Source organism: Stomoxys calcitrans, chromosome 2, assembly GCF_963082655.1.
Source record: "Stomoxys calcitrans chromosome 2, idStoCalc2.1, whole genome shotgun sequence".
Classification (NCBI taxonomy): Eukaryota; Metazoa; Arthropoda; class Insecta; order Diptera; family Muscidae; genus Stomoxys; species Stomoxys calcitrans.
In genome coordinates this window covers 90,845,289-90,868,926 of record NC_081553.1, presented here as the reverse complement: position 1 = coordinate 90,868,926, position 23,638 = coordinate 90,845,289, and the positions used below count along the sequence as shown (strand labels likewise).

Here is a 23,638-nt window from a genome sequence, read left to right as displayed (position 1 = left end):
TAAAATTTCATAGAAATGTTGTCTTTAGGTAAAATTTCGTAGAAATTTTGCCTTTAGGTAAAATTTCATACAAATTTTGTCTTTAGGTAAAATTTCATAGAAATTTTGTCTTTAGGTAAAATTTCATAGAAATTTTGTTTTTAGGTAAAATTACATAGAAATTTTGTCTTTATAGAAAATTTCACTGAAATTTTGTCTTTAGATAAAATTTCACTAAAATTTTGTCTTTAGGTAAAATTTCATAGAAATTTTGTCTTTAGGTAAAATTTCATAGAAATTTTGTCTTTATGTAAAATTTTATAGAAATTTTGTCTTTAGGTAAAATTTCATAGAAATTTTGTCTTTAGGTAAAATTTCATAGAAATTTTGTCTTTAGGTAAAATTTCATAGAAATTTTGTCTTTAGATAAAATCTCATAGAAATTTTGTCTTTAGGTAAAATTTCATAGAAATGTTGACTTTAGGTACAATTTCATAGAAATTTTGTCTTTAGGTAAAATTTCATAGAAATTTTGTCTTTAGGTAAAATTTCATAGAAATTTTGTCTTTAGGTAAAATTTCATAGAAATTTTGTCTTTAGGTAAAATTTCATAGAAATTTTGTCTTTAGGTAAAATTTCATAGAAATTTTGTCTTCAGGTAAAATTTCATAGAAATTTTGTCTTTAGGTAAAATTTCATAAAAATTTTGTCTTTAGGTAACATTAAAAAAAAAATAAAATTTTGTCTTTAGGTAAAATTTCATAGAAATTTTGTCTTTAGGTAAAATTTCATAGAAATTTTGCCTTTAGGTAAAATATATATACCCACCACCGAAGGATGGGGGTATATATATGACATTAATATAATGACATTAATTTTGTCATTCCGCTTGAAACATATCGAAATATCTATTTCCAACCCTATAAAGTATAGATATTCTTGATCAGCGTAAAAATCTAAGACGATCTAGACATGTCCGTCCGTCTGTCAGTTGAAATCATGCTACAGTCTTTAAAAATAGAGATATTGTGCTGAAATTTTGCACAGATTCTTCTTTGTCCATAAGCAGATTAAGTTCAAAGATGGGCTATATCGGACTATATCTTGATATAGCCCCCATATATACCGATCCGCCGATTTAGGGTCTCAGGCCTATAAAAGCTATATTTATTATCCAATTCTGCTGAAAATTGGGACAGTGAGTTGTGTTAGGCCCTTCGACATCTTTCTTTGATTTGGCGCAGATCGGTCCCGATTTGTATATAGCTGCCATATAGACCGATCTCTCGATTTAACGTTTTGGGCCCATAAAAGGCGCATTTATTGTCCAATGTCGCCGAAATTTGGGACAGTGAGCTAAGTTAAGCCCCTCGACATATTTCTGCAAAATGGCACAGATCGGTCCAGATTTGGATATAACAGCCATATAGACCGATCTCTCGATTTAACGTTTTGGGCCCATAAAAGGCGCATTTATTGTCCAATGTCGCCGAAATTTGGGACAGTGAGCTAAGTTAAGCCCCTCGACATATTTCTGCAAAATGGCACAGATCGGTCCAGATTTGGATATAGCAGCCATATAGACCGATCTCTCAATTTAAGGTTTTGGGCCCATAAAAGGCGCATTTATTGTCCTATGTTGCCGAAATTTCGGACAGTGAGTTGTGTTAGGCCCCTTGACATCTTCGTGGAATATGGCCCAGATCAGTCCAGATTTGAATATAGCTGCCATATATGCCGATCTCTCGATTTAAGGTTTTGGGCCCATAAAAGGCGCATTTATTGTCCGATGTCGCTGAAATTTGGGACAATGAGTTAAGTTAAACCCCTCGACATCCTTCTTCAATTTGGCCCAGATCGGCCCAGATTTGAATATAGCTGCCATATAGACCGATATCTCGATTAAAAGTCTTGTCCCAATAAAAGGCGCATTTATAATCGGATTTCACTAAAATTTGACACAGTGACTTATGTTAGGCTTTTCGACATCCGTTTCGTATATGGTTCAGATCGGTTTATTTTTAGGTAGAGCTACTTAAAAGACTTATTTGGTCCATATCGGAACATATTTCGATATAGCTGCTATGGGGCACAAGGTATGCATTTTTTACCGGACTTTGACGATAGGTGGTATACATATATACCCGAGGTGGTGGGTATCCAAACGCCTTTTTACTTGTTTAATTTTTACATATGATTGAAAGCGAGGAAAATTTTCTGTAGGAATAATATGGTGACAAATTTTCGTTAATTTCCAAAAAGTTTAATTAAAAACAAATATGACATTTTAGTTTTATATATAAAAGACTTTATTTTCATTACACAGGCAATACAGTCAGTCACTCAAACACCAACCCTCCAAAATTTTGTGAGTGTGCAAATATATTTGAACCTATACAGCTTCCGTCAGTGATTTTCAAAAGCCTCCTTCATAAACTAATTAGCTCAAAATATCCACCCCCAAAAATTACTGAAATACTTTGTCAGTTCACCACATTCTTAGTCGCAATAACGACGACATCATCAGCAGCCAAACAATCGTTCGCCATCATTTTGATGAGACATCTACAAAGTCATTATCAACGAGAGAAATCAGTGTTGCCCTTACTTTATGCTTTCATATGGGCCTTTTAGAAAAATTTGAAATATAATAAATCAAATTTCAAAGTTTATTAAAGTAAACCTGTGTTAGTGAACACATATACACGCACGATAGTTGCTAGAACAGAGCATTTTGCTATGTGTTCTATTTTTAAAATAATTTCTCTTCCCCTTTCTATATGTTTTTAAATCCTCTAAAATGGCAACTCTGTTAAAATTCAAATATTACAAATTTGTGCGAAAAGATATTTCGCTATGTCAGTTATTTCATTGGCAAAAATCTGTACTAATTAAACCACACGCCATATTTGCAGTAATGGAAAAAGGGTGAAAAACTGTGACGGAAATATTTGGCATTTTACAATAATATGAAGAGCAGGCAACAAAACCATCCCTGTAACTTACTTTGGCATCATAGGAAGCGAAATATATGAACTAAGCAATATTAAAGGAATTTTAAAATACCTGCATCAAGGACGAAGGGATAAGGGAAAAGTACTGGTACTAGAGGTGCAAAAAATCAACGGAGGGAAGCCATTTATGAGAAATTTTTTTTTTAAAATCCTTAGTTAATGAAGGGGAAACCCATGGCAGTTCTAAGAAATCTAAGTTTGTTTTCTTAAAATAATCCTTAAATAAATAGTCAACAAATTACTTCAGAATAACAACATATTTATTCCAAGGATTCCTTTTGCTTATCCAAAAATCTTAAATTATTTTTATAGCTTCCTTTTCATAGATTCCTAGAAAGACACAACACAAAACTGTCACATATAAATTGGTCAATTGCCCTAGAACTCACAAAACTTTTCCTAATAACATTTATCAGGAATAAAGATAATAAAAAAAATAAAAAAAAGAAAAGAAATAAATCCATTGTTATAGGCTTGACCAAGCTAAGTAAATAAGTTAATTTAAATTCAATTGAAAACTGACAGGTTGACATTTTGCCACCCAACCCTCATAAGGAAGGACAAATACCACAAGAGACACTACACTAAAATGTACAGCAACAACTCCAATAAAACAACAATTCAACAAGACAATATATAGAAATCCATAAAATGTCCCCCAAGTATGGCATAAATGTGTTTGTGCCAGTAAGTGTTTATTTGTAAAATGTCCCCAACAACTTTTTGTTTTGCTGAGAGGGTAGAGTCAAGTCGAGTATAATTGACCAAAAATATACCCCAGAGATGAGACAGACCAGCCAAGAGATGAGTAAAAGCCAAATGTTTTCTTTTTTCAAACCGTTTTCGTAAACAAATATCCAAATCCAGACACGTAGCATTTGAAATGCTAACAAATTCAGCCAACAACATCTATACATACAAACAAACACACACCCACAAACACTTATACATACCAAAAGACAATAAATAAGTTCAAACAAGGAGATAAATGAATTGTAGAATTCAGTTAGGAAGCAAACAAAGTTGCCGTTGTAAATGTTTTTAAGTGATTTAAGTTTTTTCTATATGGGAATTAAATTCTGTATGGCTTTCCCTTGGGAAAGGGTAGTTAAAGTAAGCTTTACCTTAAAAAGGGTATTTTAAGTACCCCTTCCCATAGAAAAGGGTATTTGAAGTACACTTTCCAGGAAAAGGGTATTTTAAGTACACCGGACAAGGGTAGTTTAAGTGCCCTTTTACCTTAGAAAAGTACCCTTTCCCTTAGAAAAGGGTATTTTAAGTACACTTTTCCCGAAAAGGGTGGTTTAAGTGCCCTCTAACTCAGAAAATGTAGTTTACTCTTCCCTTGGAAAAGGGTATTTTAAGTACCCTTTCCCTTGGAAAAGGGTAGTTTAAGAACTATTTTCTTTGTTTTAGTATTTTTTCCCATGAGAAAAGGTTTTTCCCCAAGGGAAAGTGTCGCTTATATACCCTTTGCCCTAATAAAGGGTAGTATAAGTACCATTTTCCTTGGGAAAGAGTAGTTTTAGTACACCTTTCCTCGGTGATGGGTAGATTTAGTACTCTTTTCATTGAAAAAGGTAGTTTTCGTATCATTTCCCTCGGAAACGGGTAGTTTTAGTACCCTTTCCAAGGAGAAAGGGTAGTTTTACTACCCTTTCCAAAGAGAAAGGGTAGTTTTAGTACCCTTTCCAAAGAGATGGGGTACTCTTAGTACCCTTTCCAAAGAGATGGGGTACTTTTAGTACCCTTTTACTAGGGAAAGGATAGTTTTAGTACACTTTTCCTATAAAAAAAGAATGTTAGTAGCCTTTCCCAACGGAGAGGGTAGTTTTAGCACACTTTCTCCAAGGAAAATTTAGATTTAGTACCCATTCCCTCGAGAAAGGGTAGTTTAAGTGTCTTTTTCCTGGTAAATGGTAGTTTTAGTACAATTTGCCTTGGAAAAGGGTAGTTTAAAAACCATTTCCCAAGCGAAAAGGTAATTTTAGAAACATTTCAAGTGGAAAAGTGTAGTTTTAATACCCATTCCCTTGAAAACGGGTAGTTTTAGAACCCTTTCCCATGTAAAAATGTAGTTTTAGTACCTTTACCTTTGGGAAAGAGTAGTTCCACTATTGTACAAATTTCCTGAGGAAAGCGCAGTTCTAGCACTTTCCCTAGGTAAAGGGTAGTTGCAGTACATTTTCCCTTGGAAAAGAGTACTTCTAGTACCCATTCCCTTAGTAGAGGGTAGTTTTACTTCACCATTCCTTGGTAAAGGGTAGATTTAGTAGCCTATTCATTGAAAAAGTTAGTTTTTGTATCCTTTCCCTTGAAAAAGTGTAGTATTAGTACCCTTTCCAAAGAGAAAGGGTAGTTTTACTACCTTTACCATAGAAAAAGGGTAGTTTTAGTACCCTTTGCAAAGAGAAAGGGTACTTTTAGTACCCTTTTCCTAGGGAAAGGATAGCTTTAGTACACTTTTCCTAAGAAAAAAATAATTTTAGTACCCTTTCCCACGAAAAGGGTAGTTTAAGTGCCTTTTTTCCTGGTAAATGGTAGTTTTAGTACACTTTGCCTTGGAAAAGTGTAGTTTAAAAACCATTTCTCAAGGGAAAAGGAAGTTTTAGTAACCTTTCCAGTGGAATAGTGTAGTTTTAATACCCTTTCCCTTGAAAACGGGTAGTTTTAGTACCCTTTCCCTTGAGAAAGAGTAGTTTTAGTACCTTTTCCTTTGGGAAAGAGTAGTTCTATTACAATTTTCCTGAAGAACGTGAAGTTCTAGCACTTTCCCTAGGTAAAGGGTAGTTTTTCTACACCTTCCCTTGGTAAAGGGTAGATTTAGTACTCTTTTTCATTGAGTTTCAGTACCCTTTCCCTTGGAAAAAGGATGTATTAGCAGCTTTTCCCTTGCAGAGGGGCAGTTTTAGTACACTTTCCTAAGGGAAACGGCAGTTTTAATACCTTTTCCCAAGGGAAGAGGTAGTTTTAGTACCCTTTCACAAGGGAAAGGTTAATTTCAGTACCCTTTCCCAAGCGAAAGGGTAGTTTTAGTATCCTTCCCCAAAGGAAAGGGTAGTTTTGGTACCCTATCCAGTGGAACAGGGTTGTTTTAGTACCCTTTCATATGGAAAAGGGTAGTTGTAAGACCGTTTGACTTGAAAAATGATAGTTTTATGATGGAAAGAAAAGTTTTAGAACCCTTTCCCAAGGGAAATGCCAGTTTTAATACCCTTTTAATACCTTTTCCCATGGGAAAGGGTACTTTTAATACCCTTTCTCTTGGGCAAGAGTAGTTTTAGTACCCTTTCTCTTGGGGAAGGGTAGTGTGGGTACACTTTGTCTTGGGAAAGGGTAGTATTAGTACCCTTTCCCAAGGGAAAAGATAGATTTTGTACCCCCTCTCTTTTGAAAGACTAGTTTTAGTACACTTCCTCTTTGGAAAGGGTAGTTTCTCTTTTGAAAGGGTAGTTTTAGTACCCTTTACTTTGGAAAAAGGTTGTTTCAATACCCTTTCCCTTGCAGAAGGGCAGTTTTAGTACACTTTCCTAAGGGAAACGGCAGTTTTAGTACCCTCTCCCAAAGGAAAGTGTGGTTTTAGTACCCTTCCACAGGGAAAAGGTAGTTTTAGTACCCTTCCCCAGGGAAAAGGTAGTTTCAGTAATCTTTCCCAAAGGAAAGAATAGTTTTAGTACCCCTTCTCAAGGGAAGGGTTAATTTTAGTACCATTTTCCAAGGGAAAGAGTAATTTTAGCACCCTTTCCCAAACGAAAGGGTAGTTTTAGTAGTCTTTCTCGTGCAACAGGGTTGTTTCAGTATCCTTTCCTTGGAAAATGGTAGTTTTAGGACCCTTTGACCGGAAAAATGGTAGATTTAGTACCCTTTCCCTTGGGAAAGAGTAGTTTTAGTACCCTTTCTTTTCGGAAAGGATAGTTTAAGTTCCCTTTCTCTGGGGAAAGGGTAGTATTAGTACCCTTTCTCTTGGGAAAGGATAGCTTTAGTACCCTTGCTCTTGAGAAAGGGTAGTTTTAGTACCATTTCTTTTGGGAAAGGGTAGTCCTGGTACCCTTTCCCTTGAGATGTGGTAGTCTTTCTACCCTTTCCTTTAAGAATTGGTTGTTTTAATACACTTTCTCTTGGGAAAAGAAATTTTAGTACACTTTCCTTTGCGGAAAGGGACATTTTAGTACCCGTGCTCTTGCGGAAAGGAAATTTTAGAACTCTTTCACTTACGGAAAGTAAGTTTTATTAGCCGGGCCTTTGCAGAAGGGAGTTTTAGAACCCTTTCCCTTACGGAAAGGAAGTTTTAGTATCCTTTTCCATGTGGAAGGGACATTTTTTTTTGCAACTTGGCTTGCAATTTTCTCCATTCCTTGTTATGTACAAATAAGGTTGAAGCCAGGGAGGGAAGGCAAAAGTCGGGCTGTGCCGAATGTGTTATACCCTACACGTACCCTGTAAGTATAAAGAAGGGGCTATATCCAACTCTGAACCAAATTTGATAGACTTCGCCGTATGTCTTCAGATGGGTTTTTAAACAATCCGTATCAAATTTCGAGCAAATATATTCAAACTGTAATAACTACGGCTGACAAGTGATAACATTACTACAATATTTCTTAAAATCGGACGATTAGATATATGGGAGCTATATCTAAATCTAAACCGATTTTTATGAAATTCACTAGCACAGTCGAGAGTCATTAGAAAATCTTTTCTGCCAAATTTCTAGAAAATCTGTTTATAAATGATCACAGCAATATTTCTCAAAATCGGACGAAAATATATATGGGAGCTATACCTAAATCTGAACCGATTTCTATGAATTTCACCAGTAATTTCGAGATTTACAAGAAAATCCCTCTTGCCAAATTTCGATAGAATCGGTTAACAAATGGCCACAAATAGCTTACAAATATATGAGAGCTATATTCGAATCTAAACCGATTTTTTCAAATTTCAATGGGCTTCGTCGCTTGGCTAAAAAAGATGGCAGTACAATTTTGAAGACGATTGGACGAAAATTGCGAACTGTACTTTGTACACAAATTAACTGGACAGATTGACGGACATAGCTAAATCGAATCAGAAAGGGATTTTGAGTCGATGGGTATACTTGACAATGGGTCTCGCTCTTTCTTCCGAGCGTTATAAACAAATGCACTGGGTTATAAAACCCTATACCACAGTGGTGGTGCAGGGTAGAAAAATAAAAAAAAAATCTTTTCTTTTGGCAACTCTATTAAAGTCGCACAGGACCAAAACATACACATCTAAATTTGCATTCGTTCATTCATTTATTCGCCTACAGAAGGACACAATGGCATGCTCTATATACGCTTGGCACTACAACCTTCCGCCACTTTTCCGCCGCCTGCTTGCTGCTGTTGCGACTGCTGATGTTTTTTATCCAATCAATGTTTACACATAACACACTGAAGATACCCCCAAAATGCTTCATTTCAATGTTTCCATTTCCGATTGTATGTGTGTGTGTGTGTGTGTGGGTTAGGAAGAAGGAGGGAGAACAATTTGCGGGGATACTTGGCTGTTATTCGCAAGTTGTTGGTGTTTTTTGGTAAACGACCATAAATAAATCCAACATAAATAACTGAAAATTGAAAAATGAATTTATTTACTCTGACTCTCTTTTGCACTTTATTGTCGCTTTAGTTCGAGAGTTGGCCATTTGAGGGGTGCAATTCGGAGAAAGAGAGAACAGTTATGCACAATTCAGTTGTGGGTGATTGAAATTTCGAAAAATTACAATCAATAATAAAATATAGAAGCTTAAAGAAAAAAAAAGAGAAGAGATATAAGAATATTTCGAGGGGATTGTTTGGAAGTTCTGAAAAGCATAAGGGATAGCAATACATATGTGGGATATTTCATGAGAAATATTTTCTTTCCTTTTTTTAGATTATTATCGTTAAATAATAGGAATACAATTCTTAATAAAAGACAATTAACATTTTTTTCGTTTATAATTTCAGGTCAGTACATAATTGGCTGTACAACACAACAGGTAAAACAGGACTGTAAAAAACTTTAAACAATTTCAATTGAGACAGAAGCTTTAAAGCTGTAAAGATTAATTTGAACAAAAATAACTATAGTATTAAATAATTATTAATAAGAGGAAGTGGAGGAGATAGATGAATCATTGAAGGAATCTTTTAATATTGTGCGGATAGACACACTATTTCTATTCATAGATTAGTATCAGGTGCACTGGTCATTCAAATTCTGAAAATCTCATATCATAAGGAATGGAAGGAAACACTGTGAGTTCCTTGAAGTAATAAGTGGTAGAGTAACACAGATACATCACGTTAGGATTCTCATCACAACTCTGGTTGAGAATTTAAACTTCAAAGATATTTGAATACATCTGCTACGAAGTAATATTGTATAACGTCTTGAAGAAAACAACTAATAAGACAGCCCGAGCAAGTAGTATGACCATAAACCCTGAAATTGGACTGTTTATAAAGAAAAGGGAAATTTGGTCAATACTATGAGCAACTGATCGTCAATATTAAGTATTTGGGAGATAGGCAACTGAAGTTGCACAAGTGTGATTAAGCATTCTTGTATCGCTAAATTATACTAAGTCAACACCGGATAAGTGTGAGCACCACACGGGCTGGAACTTTAAGCTCCGACTTGTGTGGTATTCTTCGTTATCAAGGGAAGCTGAGCTGAAAGATACCGCAAATGCAGCCACGGGCAATCAGCGTTTTCGAGAGGACAATCTCAATGAAGAGTGGCTTTGCATTATCTCTTTTTAAATATTGGAAGCGGGCGTCCGATCTTAAAGCAAGTAACTCGCAACATCAAATGTGAGGGAGATGTGAATAGATATGGCACACTACTCACAAGAGAACATATGCTGCTCGCCTATGCCGACAACATCGATAACATCGGTCGATTACCGGTAGTAGTAACTGCAGTTAGAAAGAATCGAAAGAGAATCAGGCATTTGGGTCTAGCAGTAAATGGTGTTAAAGGTTACATCATGTTGTCAGAATCATTGAAGAAGCTCCAGCTAAAAGGCGACCATAATGGAATACGTAAAAGGGGAAGAACAAAACTGCAGCGAAGAGACAAAGTAAGAAAGGCATTTCGAAACTGGGTGCCAGTGGTGGCTGAAGGAGCACAAAAGAACTTTCGACTAGTGGAACAAACGGTGCCACCTATTTTGGTTAATTTGGTTGATACGATGCTGAAAGGCCGGATTATCAACGCATCACTGACAGAGGGCTCGATGAAGAAGATTGTAACCAGAGGAACTTCGCAAATTAGGGGTTTTATCTCCTATATTGTGGCTTTTGGCAATCAATGGGATTCAGCGTACGCGAAAAAACGTCATCATGGTGCGTGGCCGTTTCCTCTCTTCTATTACGTGCCTCCTTTAGGGAGCTTTGAGGAAGCTGTCCGTATGGGCGGTGGCCAACAACGGGTTTGGCATAAATCCCAGGCAGTCTGAAATGGTCCTTTTCACCAAAAGGAGGAAGCTGAATGATTTTAATGGACATTTCGAGTTTCTATCCAAATTTCAAAGACTCGTGCCAAAGATTAGCAAACTTTATTTAAAGATGATCAGTTTTTCAACATTTTAAGGAAACATTCCCGTTGGTGAAAAATATTTTCCTTAGTATTAAGGATTTTTTATTTTAAATGGTTGGTTAATAAATTAAACTTTGCGTTTTGCTTTTAAAGGCAAAAATCAAAAATAAAGGTAACCTGATCCCAAAGAAATGACGGCTTCCCTGGGTTCGTCACTCAGGAGATCATGGGATACAATGGAAATGTCTGGCGGGCTGCTGCACCTTCTCGTAAACTTGAATTCTTCAATCTGCTATGCCAAAACTATGACCCCTGCCCGTCGTTACCTCGTGAAGAATGCCGGGAAGTGTGATGAGCATTAAAGTCTTCTAGAACCAGACGATCCTACCCAGACTATAGGCCAATAATGTCGGGCCTGTATAATTGACCATTAATTGGGACACAACTACCCACCGGCGGTACGTATACCTCTATCTCGGCAGTACCAGACTTGATTGCTATCCCCATGAAGGGGTCACTAGCGTGAGGTGCAGGCGAGACGGTTCTATACTGCACGGAATGGTGCACCACGACGGCCAATGCCCCACCTCCACTCCTTATGCGATTCTTACCTAGAATTGTATTCGTGACAACAGTGCAGGCTGCAGAGGTTGATCAGCTTAAGGGTGGTACTGTTGCGCGTATATTGCCACACGGGAGAGGTCGGGGGAGTCACATAACACTGCGCCGGTTACACCACACCGACCGATGATGTAGGCGGGTCCGGCAAACCGAACATAGAAGAACCAGGGCCGAGGTTCTTCTCAATCACGGCATGGACCAGCAGCATGAGGAGAAGCCAATCCAGGATGTGCCTCTCCCACGACGAATAAAAGGACGAACACTTACACTGAGGCGGCAGCCCTTGCGGATGAAGGACTCTATCGGGTCAATCTAGTACTTGCAAACGTCTGCCATGGGATTGGCCAAAGGTCTTCGAGTGAAGTAGTGGCGTGCCCTTCAGCCTAACCTTACCTAGTCATATGAGATGTTCAATGAATCGTCAAGAGAATTTTATAAACGTAATCCATGTTGGAGGCCACCGTAGCGCAGAGGTTAGCATGTCCGCCTATGACGCTGAACGCCTGGGTTCGAATCCTGGCGAGATCATCGGAAAAAAATTTCAGCGGTGGTTTTCCCCTCCTAATGCTGGCGACATTTGTGAGGTACTATGCCATGTAAAACTTCTCTCCAAAGAGGTGTCGCACTGCGGCTCGCCGTTCGGACTCGGCTATAAAAAGGAGGTCCCTTATCATTGAGCTTTAACTTGAATCGGACTGCACTCATTGATATGTGAGAAGTTTGCCCCTGTTTCTTAGTGGATTGTTCATGGGCAAAATTTGCAATTTTGCAATCCATGTCGAAAATTATCGTACATAACCTTAAGCAGAGTCCAACGTTTTTTTTTCATATCTCATAAGTGAGGAAATTAGCTTGTTATGTTTCCGCTGTATCCGTTAGTTGTTCAGAGGCAAAAAATACGCTCGACAATTTATGGCTTCTAACCATAAACACCCAAGTTAGTTGGTTTAGACTCATCGCTGCAAAATGTTTTGAGGGGTAACAATTGAGCCGAGTATGGGTTTGGCAATTCAGTGACTTTGAAGATTTTCGGAAATCTCCAGTCCATATCACCGTTTTTTTAGCAAACGAATAAACCACGACACTTTCTTTTACGTAAAGGAGGTTAGGTTTCATTGGCATTCATTTGGCACCATAGGTGGACCAAACAAAACACATTTTGCTCTAATAACATGCAAACTTTCTTGGTTATAAATAAAAAAAAAACAAATTTTTTTTTAATACTACATTTTGGGGGAACCCTTGGTAGTGGGTATCCAAGATTATGTTCGGGCGAACTTAGCACGATTTTAGTTTATTTGGCTTTATATTTAGACTGAAAACCCGACTGAAAGGATTTTTCCCCGCGAAAACAGATGAAATAGGAAACTTCATTGTATGATATTTGAGGGGGATAGGACCCTCCCCCTTACATAAATTTTCAAAATGCAGCATGTCTAAAATTGGTTCACCAATTTATCAGAAAGTTTGTTTGCACCTATATGGAATTTCTCAACAAAATTGAGGTCAAGCAAGATTGGGGAATGGCCCACCCAAACCAACAAGTAGGCCGATTGGAACAATATGGAACTAAAATGATAGGGTCTTTGGGAGTAGAGTACGAATCTGATAAAAAAAAATTCGCTTCACATGATTCTCTGTTATACCCCACGAAATACAAATGTGAATATATACTTCCGGCCAATTTTCTTCATCATTTCTGTTCAACTGTCTAACATTTTATTTTCGATGAAAATGTTACATTTCCAACTGTTTTTTTTTTTTTTTTTTTTTTGAGAAATATTTCCTCTTTTGTTTCTATTTTATTAACTCTCATTGTTGATGTAGCTGGAAAACAAAGACCAAAAAATGGGTGTAATGATAAAGTTGTATATCGAATAGCTTGTATGAGAACAACAATGTTATACAGTGGGACAGAAAAGTCTACATACCCCACGTTTTTAAAGCGAATGTTGTTGTAAGACGTCTATTGCTGCTAAACTTGTTTAGAATTGTTTCCAGCATTATAATTAGTTAACATTTTTAGGGAAGAATTTTATCTTAACTACCTCAAAGCCAGTTTATAATACTGGTAGTTATGAAAAGGTATGTATTGTAGATATATCTGTGCCACTGTATGTATTCCATCAAAAAACAAAACAAATACAGGTAGAATCATTCAACATATATTGACATGTCTACAATAAACCTACAAAAGTTTTATGAATATGGACATTAGGATAGGTAGATGACTATGGTTGTAAAGCGCAGGAAAAATTTCCTTGCAAAATGTAGGAAGTGTAAAGGAAGCAAATCTTATAGAATAATTTCAAATTTAGTTTCACAGTTTAATAAAGGGAATGGAAGAGTTGAATAAGATTATTGTTCTTTTTAATGATTTTGTTGAAGTTGTAATTATTTCAACCGAAATATCATACACAATTGGTATTGCTTTTTGTACTCCACCTTATTTGCTACCAACTCTTTTGTCTGCTTGTATATACTGGTATAACTTAACAAACTGTCTATTTTTAGTAGACACAAGCTAGCAGCTCTCAATATTCAATCAAATACCTTTCCAATGCGAGAGTATTATACTGTCAATAACAAATATATTAAATGCTGCCGGCGATGAGAGGACGATTTGGATAGTAATGTCATATCCTTCCATATATGAAATGAATGAAAAGATGGATTGTGTTTTATGTGTCAGTATATGGAAAAGTTCATTGACAGTTAAACTGAAACGCATTTAAAGTGAAAATAATACAATAGATGGTGGAGTAATTTATTTGTGGAGTTTTAAAAGGGGAAGAGTGTGTCTAGCAAAATATGATTTAACAGACCAGTAAAATTGTTATAATATGTCTCTCATAGACTTTGTTACACACTGCAATACCAGATAGCTTGATAAACTTGGACGAATATGCTGTAGTCAGATCTGATAAAGAACGTCGTAGGGGTGGTGTTGCCATACATATCTATCGGCCAAACAATACAATTGATTTGAATAAAATGCATAGCGTCTTAGAGATCATAACATTGGGATATAACGATGTTATTATGGCTGGGGACTTTAATTCCAATATTATTGTAGATTCCAAATGGATGGACAATTTGTTCACCTTGATCTCTCCTCTTCCAATTCCAGAAACCCCACTCATTTTTCGTCAACTTTTAATATCCTTTTGGATATGTTCTTTGTGAATAATACTTCTAATATTTCGATCTTCATCATTTCTGTTCAACTGTCTAACATTTTATTTTCGATGAAAATGTTACATTCCCAATTAGTTTTTTTGCAAAATATTTCCCCTTTTATTTCTATTTTATTACCTCTCTTTGTTCCAAGATTATTGTAGATTCCAAATTGACGAACAATATGTTGGCACTGGATCTCTCCTCTTCCAATTCCAGAAACCCCACTCATTTTTCGTCAACTGTTAATATCCCTTTGGATATGTTCTTTGTGAATAATACTTCTAATATTTCGCTCTATGATCAAATAACTGCCCCTTGTTTCTCAAAACATGATTTGATTTATTTGGCTTACAATTTCACTGTATCAATGATAGTGGACAAGTTTTCGTATCGCGACTTCAAATATTTTGACAATTCTGTCTTAGATGAAAGGATTCAGGAAGCCTATTGGAATGGGATATATGATCTTATATCTGTCGATGAGTAATGTAACTTTCTTCAAGATAACATTGGATGTAGCTAGGATGCAACAGTCCCCGTTCGGAATAAGATGAAGAAATCGGATACTAAGCCTTGGTTTAATTCCACTATAAAGAATTTTATTCGTAACAGAAACCTAGTCTACCTTAAGTGGAAACGTTTTAAAGCGCCTGAACTTCATGAGGAATTCCGAACGGCAAGAAATAAAGTTACTGCACTCATTAGTGATGTAAAATAAGATATTATTATAAGATTTCATTCATCCAAATATTATTTGGCGTTAAACATTAAAGGCAGTTGGAAAATCCAAGGCAATTTCTAATTACCATGGTGATATAAATGAATTGAATGAAACTTTTGTTAATATTCCGACTTTAGATATAGACTCGACTTTTTACCAACACAATAATAGGCATCCGGAAAGCACAAATGTTGATTGCAGCTTTGTGTTTAGATGTGTATCGCACGACAATATTTTACATTGTCTTAGATCAGTCAAGTCAAATCCTATTGGTCTTGATAACATTGACCCAAGATTCATTAGAATATTAGTTCCTTACCTTCTACCTTATTTTACTCATCTCTTTAATTCAATTCTAATCTCTAGTGCATATCCGATTATTTGGAAAAGATCAAAGATAATCCCAATTCCTAAATCGAATAGTGATTTCCGTCCGATTCCTATATTATGTTACCTCTTGAAAGTTTTCTAGAAGATTTTGCATAAACAAATGTCCGAATATCTCCATCGTAAATCTTTGTTGTCCGATAGACAATCCGGGTTTTGCGGTAGTGCATTAGTTGAAGTTTCGGAATCAATACGAAGTGAAATAAATGATGGCAATGTTAGTTTTCTTGTCCTACTATATTATTCAAAGACTTTTGACTCGGTTGATCATTGTAACTTATATATAAAGCTCAGAAGATTTTTCAATTTCAGAGATACTTCTATCAAACCTTAGTAATCGGTAACTGTTATTGTACATAGGGGATTAAATATCAGAACCAATTATTGTGCCCAAGGGAGTTTCACAAGCCTTAATAATTGGTCCGCTCCTTTTTTCGCTCTACGGAAACGATCTTTCTACCCAGCTGGTCCATAGATAAATCCTTATGTATGCTGATGACGTTTAGTTATTCCTTAGCCGCTCTGTTAATAATATTAATGAATACGATGCAAAACTCAATGAGGACCTATCCTGTGTCTATAAGTGGGCTACAGCAAATGGATTGTTTCTGAACTCGTAGAAATTGAAAGTGATTGTTATTCACAAAAATAAAAGATTTAGTTTGCGAGACCTTGATCTCACTATAAATCAACAGAAATTAGATATTGTGTCTAGTGCTAAGAATTTAGGTGTGATTTTTAACAGTTCTTTAAGTTGGTCAAATCATCAGCATTATAAGGTATGTTTTTGGTATAAGAAGGACTCAACATTGAGTGCACGGGAAAAGCAGCCAGGTCCGGTACTGCCGAGATAGAGCTATACAACGTGTACATGCCTCCGGTTGGTAGCTGCCACCCAGTTAATGGCCAAGCTTACAAGCCCGACATAAGTGGGCTACTGTCTGGCCATAATGGTCTGGTTCTAGGAGACTTCAATGAGCATCACGTTTCATGGCATTCTCCCCAAGGTAACGACCAGAGGGACATTATTTTGGCAGAGGAGATTGAAGGCTCCGCGTTTTGCACAGTGAATGACGATGCCCCCACTAGGATTATGATGATTCCTATTATATTCCGAAAAAATCTTTAATTTGCGTCCTATATGGTCATGATTCGTCATTACGTCTATTTGAGGGATTGTTCGCGATGTGTGTTATGGAAGTGGGCAGCCCCCAGAAATTGGTCCCAAAAGTGAACATTAGTTTCGTGCTCCCATACATCTTACATTTGAGTCCCATATTGGTACAGTTAGTTAATTTGTCCGGTTTCGATGGTTGTTTTAGGGTTGTGGTCGGCCCCCAGGGGATTTTTAGTACTATATTCGTATTCTACTCTCATATTCCATTAATTTGGTATCCCTATTGTTCCGATCGGTCTACTTTTGATTTTGGATGGAGTTTTTGGGTTAAGAGAGGAGGATCCGCCAACACCCCATATCAAAAAATTATATAGGCTCTTGCTCCTTTCAGAACATATTTGTAATGAGTCACATATTGATGTGATCGTCCAATATGGCCATTTTGCGTGGTTTTGGGTTCGAGGCGGCCCCCTTGGTACTTGGACTCAATATTTAATATCAAATTTGTGCTCTACTCTAGAATACCCTTTATTGTCCCGATCGGAGGCCACCGTAGCGCAGAGGTTAGCATGTCCGCTTATGGCTCTGAACGCCTGGGTTCGAATCCGGGGGAGACCAGCAGAAAAAATTTTCAGCCTTGGTTTTCCCCTCTTAATGCTGGCAACATTTTTGACGACTATGCCATGTGGCCTTTCTTGGAAAGGGCAAGAAAGGCCACTCTTGCCCTATATACCTGCAAGAGAGCCATTGGTAAAAGTTGAGGGTAAAGCCCGCCTATCATGCATTGGCTATATACTGCAGTTGTCAGACCTATAATGCTATTTGGTGTTGTGGTCTGGTGGACGGTGATTCAAAAATCCACCTACTGCTCAATACTTTACTGGATCCAAAGGATGGCTTGCCTGTGCATCACAGCCGCACTGAGGACGACACCATCTGATGCACTGAATTTAATGCTACATCTTATACATCTAGACATTGTGGCTACCCAAATTGAAGCGACCACTGCCGTGAGGTTAAGGGGGCATTCTCATTGGTCATGTGGCGGCTGTGGACACTATATTATCATTGATACAACATCCAATGTTCCAGGCAGTGTGGATTACACATTGCCAGAGCCGCTTACTGATAAAAATTGCTGTACCAGTATTCCAGATAGAACCTATTGGAACTACGATATCCATGGTAACATAAGTTACATAGACTTCTATACGCATGGTTCTAAACTAAACGACCAGATGGGCTTTGGGGTGTACCCTAAAGATCTAAAACTGGTCATATCGAAAAGGTTACCCGACCACTGCAATGTGCATCAAGCAGAGATGCTTGCAATTAAGGAATGGCTAAGATATAATGACATTAAATATCTTCTCAGACAGCCAGGCAGCCATTTAATTCCTAGAGAACGTATTTCTGAACACAAAAACCGCCCTCGACTGTCGCAAATCTCTCAACAATATGGATGAACAGTTCAAAATGCACCTGTTCTGGGTGCCGGGCCACAGAGATATCCCAGGGAATTGTAAAGCGGATGATCTTGGGAGACTAGGAACTACCCTATACATTTCAGGGACACTGGAATCTGTGGGTATGCCTCTGGCGACATCTAAACTATATTTTCAGGACCAGACCCGAAGAACAACGAATGATAGATGATCACAAAGGGGGATTGAGAGCATTCCAAAACTATGTGGCCCAATCTAGACTTGAAGAGGTCTACTGCTTTGCTGTCACTGGCTAGAACAGTCGTCTCAGTCTTTGTGTCCGTCATGACAGGTCGCTGTCTAATCGGAAAACATGCTGACAGACTGAAGGTTGCCAGCAACGACTTATGCAGAAGCTGTGAGGACATCGAAGAAGAAGAGACTATAGAACAACCTTTGTGTGTCAGTCAGATGGAGTTTCACTTTAGGTTCTCATTTCTTTGAGAACCTGTCTGATATAGCGGATGTTAACATTAGCCATTTATTGGGCTTTTTAAAGCGATCCGGATGGTTCAACGGTAGGAACTAGAAGGCATCTTCCTTCTTCTGCTCCTGTAGTATCACAATGGAGTCTGATGGTAGACTGCCTCTTAAACTTAACCTAACCTAACTATGCCATGTAAAACTTCTCTCCAAAGAGGTGTCGTTTTGTGGTACGTTGTTCGGACTCGGCTGAAGATTATCATTGAGCTAAAACTTGAATCGGACTGCACTCATTGATATGTGAGGAGTTTGCTCCTGTTCCTTAGTGGAATGTTCATGAGCAAAATTTGCATTTGCATTGTCCCGATCGGAACACTTTTCTTCGTGTGGTGCTTTTGGTGCTATAGATATGTAAATACAAAAATAATCAAATAAATGAATTTTTCTTTAATTGTTTTCCTAAATAAAACCTCTTTGTTTTAGACATTAGATTTAAATTAAAAAAATTACTCTGGTTTTTCTTTTATATCGCCTTCATAAGCCATGTGGGAGCCTTTTATTGCTTAAACTCCATATTTTAAAGATAAAAAATTCCCAATTAGTTTTAAGTATTTTATATGGCAAATATTTATTTTGCTGTGTTGTTGACATATATAATTGTGTTAATTTTAGAGTAAAAGAACCCCAAGGATTCAATTTCATAGAATAGCATTTAGTTATACAATATTGCCAACAAAGAATATTTTAAATTCTTCAGCTATCCTTTGGAATTTATTCTCAAATTCATTTGAAATTTATTACAAACTATTGTGAGAGTGTGAAAGCATATTGCAAAGTAAGCTGTCAGTATATCTATTGGTTTTTGTGTGTGTGTGTGTGTTTTTCGATAAAAATATTATTTTTATTTATTGGCCCAAGAGCAAGAAAAACAAAAAAATGTTTAATTTATTCAATTACATGTTCTAGTTATAACATTTGTAGTGTTGATATTGTCAAGAGATATTTGTAGTTATTTAGCAATTTGAGTTTATTTCACAAAGGCTTAGTTAAGGGTACAGTATTGGGTCATTGAGTTGGGAAAGAAACATTGACGAATGCATTTTTAAAGAGTAAAAGTGTCTATGATGCAATAAATAAACTTAGAACACTATAACCATATAAATAAAAGTACAGGACATTACCATTCCAGGACATTAACAACCCCATGGCAGCCGGTTGTATGCACCGGATTGAACCGCTGGAGTCCTTCATCGACAAGGGCTGCCGCCTCAGTGTTCGTCCTTTTTTCATCATGGGAGAGGCACATCCTGGAGTGCCTTCTCCGCACGCTTCTGGTCCGTGCGCGGATTGAAAAGAACCCCCGACATGTTCGGGAGAGGCATATCCCGGAGTGCCTTCTCCGCACGCTTCTGGTCCGTGCGGGGATGGAAAAGAACCCCCGACATGTTCGGTTTGCCAGAACCGCCTCCATCATCGGTCGGTGTCGGTGAGGTGTAATGGAGTGTGGGTACATTTCCGATCTTACTCTGGCCTCACTACACTAAGGGAGTATAGTCATACTGAGTATGTTGCAAGGTGCTGTGCGAACATAGACAGCATTGGATCACAAGTGTCGTCGTCGTCGCCATCTGCGTCCTCGTCGTCGGAATATGAGACCCCCACGACCACTCCACGAAGGCCGCCGTAGCGCAGAGGTTAGCATGTCCGCCTATGACCTGAACGACTGGGTTCGAATCTTACCGAGAACATCATGAACATTTTCAGCGGTGGTCATTCCCACCTAATGCTACTGGTACTGTACCATTTGATATGGCAGACATGTAAAAACTTCTCCACAAAGACGTGTCGCACTGCGGCACGCCGTTCGAACTCGGCCGTAAAATGGAGGTCCCTTATCATTGAGCTAAAACTTGAATCGGACAGCACTCATTGATCAGTGAGAAGTTTTCCCCTGTTCCTTAATGGAATGTTCAAGGAGAACATCATGAACATTTTCAGCGGTGGTTATTCCCTCCCAATGCTGGCGACATTTGGGAGGTACTGTGCCATTTGGTATGGCAGCCATGTAAAAACTTCTCCACAAAGAGGTGTCGCGCTGCGACACGCCGTTCGAACTCGGCTATAAAATGGAGGTCCCTTATCATTGAGCTAAAACTTGAATCGGACAGCACTCATTGATCTGTGAGAAGTTTGCCCCTGTTCCTTAATGGAATGTTCACGGGGAAATTTCGCATTGGTCTGCTAGGCAAGATCGACGAGATAGTGGATTTTATGAGTCGGAAAAACATATACTGCAATCCAGGAGACACAGCTGACCAAAACCTGCCACGGATACAATGTGCTACGTAAGGATCGCTTAAGTAATGAGAGTGGGTGATTGGGCTTAGTGTTACATCATTTCGTGCACTATGGACCCTTCTCAACTATGCCAGGCGCTATTGACTCCAACTTGGAGTGCATGGGGATACCAGTCAAATCCGGTACTGCCGAGATAGAGCTATACAATGTTTACACACCGCCGGTTGGTAGTTGTAACCAAGAATACAAGCCAAGAATGTAAGCTTGGTCATTAACTTGGTCACAACTACCAACCGGCGGTATGGTAGTTGTCTGGCCATAAACGTCTGGTTATAGGAAACTTTAATACGCTTCACGTTTCATGGCATTCTCCCCTAGGTAAAGGCTAGCAGGCCATAGCTTTGGCAGAGCAAATTGAAGGCTCCACGTTTTGCATGGTGAATGAGGATGCCCCCACTAGAATTACAAGTAGATGTAGAAGCTCGCCAGACATTTACATTGCATCCCCTTATCTCCCGGGTGACTTAATCGCAAGCCGTCATTTATTTGGGATCAGACCACCTCGCAATAATTCTCACCATCAGCCGACCAGCAGACTTTGAATCCTCTGAGTGCCCAACGTTTATCAATCAAAAGAAGGCCGATTGGGTCGGCTTCTGAGAGTACACCAATCGCCGCTTCAGTGAACTGCCACCCCCTCGGATGCGTTAGTTGCCGATAGGAAACTCCGAGACATCATTAAGGCAGCAGCGGCTCGCTTTACACCAGCCGGTGGAATACCATAAGTGCGGCCCAATTTCCCGGCGCAGGCAGTGGTACTTGCAGACGAGCGTGATAAGATTCGTTGCATGGAATCCACTAACCCCAGAATCAGCGAGATGAATCTGGAAATTAACTGGGTAGTCAAACGGACATAAGCGGAATTTGTGGCTGGAACACTTGGAGCTATGTAACATTGGTACGGGTTTAGGCAAGTTGTGGTCTACTGTCAACTCACTCTTGAACCCCGGTAGACGTGGTTCATCCTTGAGCCAAAAAAAAAGACACGTGCAAATTTTCGTGACGATTGGCCAAAAAAAAAAACGACTTGACTACAAAAATACATGGACTCACAGACGAACCGACGGACAGTCGGACATGGATAAATCGAATTAAAAACTGATTCTGATTCGATCGGTATAATAATCAATGGATCTAGCTCTTCTCCTTCTTAGCGTTGCAAACAAATGCACAAACTTATAATACCCTGTAACGCAGTGGTAGTGTAGGGTAAAAAAATATGTCAATAACAAGTAAAAGTGTGCTAAGTTCGGCCGGGCCAAATCTTATATACCCTCCACCATGGATCGAATTTGTCGAGTTCTTTGCGCGGTATCTCTTTTTAGGCAAACAAAGAAGAATGAATAAGAATTGTTATGCTATTGGAGCTATATCAAGTTATAATCCGATTCGGATCATAAATAAATTGAATGTTGGAGACCATAGTAGAAGTCATTGGGTAATATTTCAGTCCATTGGGATGGGAATTGCGCCCTCTAGAGGCTCAAGAAGTAAAATAAGGAGATCGGTTTATATGGGAGCTGTATCAGGCTACAGACCGATTCAGACCATGTTTGACACGTATGTTGAAGGTCATGGGAGAAAGCGTTGTACAATATTTCAGCCAAATCGGAAATCGGATAATAATAGCGCCCTCTAGAGGCTCAAGAAGTCAAGATCCCAGATCGGTTTATATGACAGCTATATCAAGTTATGAACCAAATTGAACCACGCTTAGTTCAGTTGTTGGAAGTCATAACAAAACATGTCATGCTAAATTTCAGCCAAATCGAATGGGAATCAAGCCCTCTTGAAGCTCAAGAAGTAAAATAGGGAGATTGGTTTATATGGGAGCTGTATGAGGCTATAGACCGATTCGGTCCACATATGACACGTATGTTGAAGGTCATGGGAGAAAGCGTTGTACAAAATTCCAGCCAAATCGGATAATAATGGCGCCCTCTAGAGGCTCAAGAAGTCAAGATTCCAGATCGGTTTATATGACAGCTATATCAGGTTGTGCGCCGATTTGAACCATGCTAAGTACAGTTGCTGGAAGTCATAAAAAAATATGTCATGTCAAATTTCAGTCAAACTGGATAAGAATTGCGCCCTCTAGAGGCTCAAGAAGTAAAATAGGGAGATCGCTTTATATGGGAGCTGTTTTATCGAAATCGGATAACAATAGCGCCCTCTAGAGGCTCAAGATGTAAAATTGAGGATAGTTTATATGGGAGCTGTATCAGGCTTTAGGTCGATTAGGACCGTATTTGAAACGCACATTGGAGGGTATGGGAGAAACCGTTGTTCAAAATTTCAGCCAAATTGGATAATAATAACGCCATCTAGAGGCTTAAGAAGTCAAGACCCCAGATAGGTTTATATGACAGCTATATCAGGCTGTGGGCCGATTTGAACCATACTTAGCACAGTTGTTGGAAGTCATAACAAAACACGTTATGCAAAACTTCAGCCAAATCGAATAGGAATTGCGCCCTCTAGAGGTTCAACAAGTAAAATAGGTAGATAGGTTTATATGGGAGCTGTATCAGGCTATTGACCCATTCGGACCGTATTTGACATGTACGTTGGAGGTAATGGGAGAAAGCTTAAGAAGTCAAGATGCAAGATCGGTTTATATGGCAGCTATATCAAAACATGGAGCGCTATAGCTAAGGCGGACTGACATGGCTAATCGACTTGAAATGTCATGTCGGTCAAGGATATATATACTTAATGCGGCCTCAGACGGATATTTCGAGGAGTTACAAACAGAACGACGAAATTAGTATATTACCATCCCATGGTGAAGGGTATAAAAATG

General features: G+C 38.3%; 1 protein-coding gene across 10 annotated transcripts in view; it reads left to right on the top strand.

Moving 5' to 3' along the window:
- Nucleotides 1–23,638, top strand: part of LOC106086408 (serine-rich adhesin for platelets) — a 378,389-nt gene that overhangs the window by 179,055 nt on the left and 175,696 nt on the right. For 7 of the 10 annotated variants that reach the window (XM_059364028.1, XM_059364025.1, XM_059364024.1 and 4 more), the window contains one exon: nucleotides 8,969–9,000. The exons of the other annotated variants lie outside the window; for them this stretch is intronic. The gene's annotated coding sequence lies outside the window, so the exon portion shown is untranslated. The remainder of the gene's footprint in view (nucleotides 1–8,968; nucleotides 9,001–23,638) is intronic. 10 annotated transcript variants of the gene reach the window in all.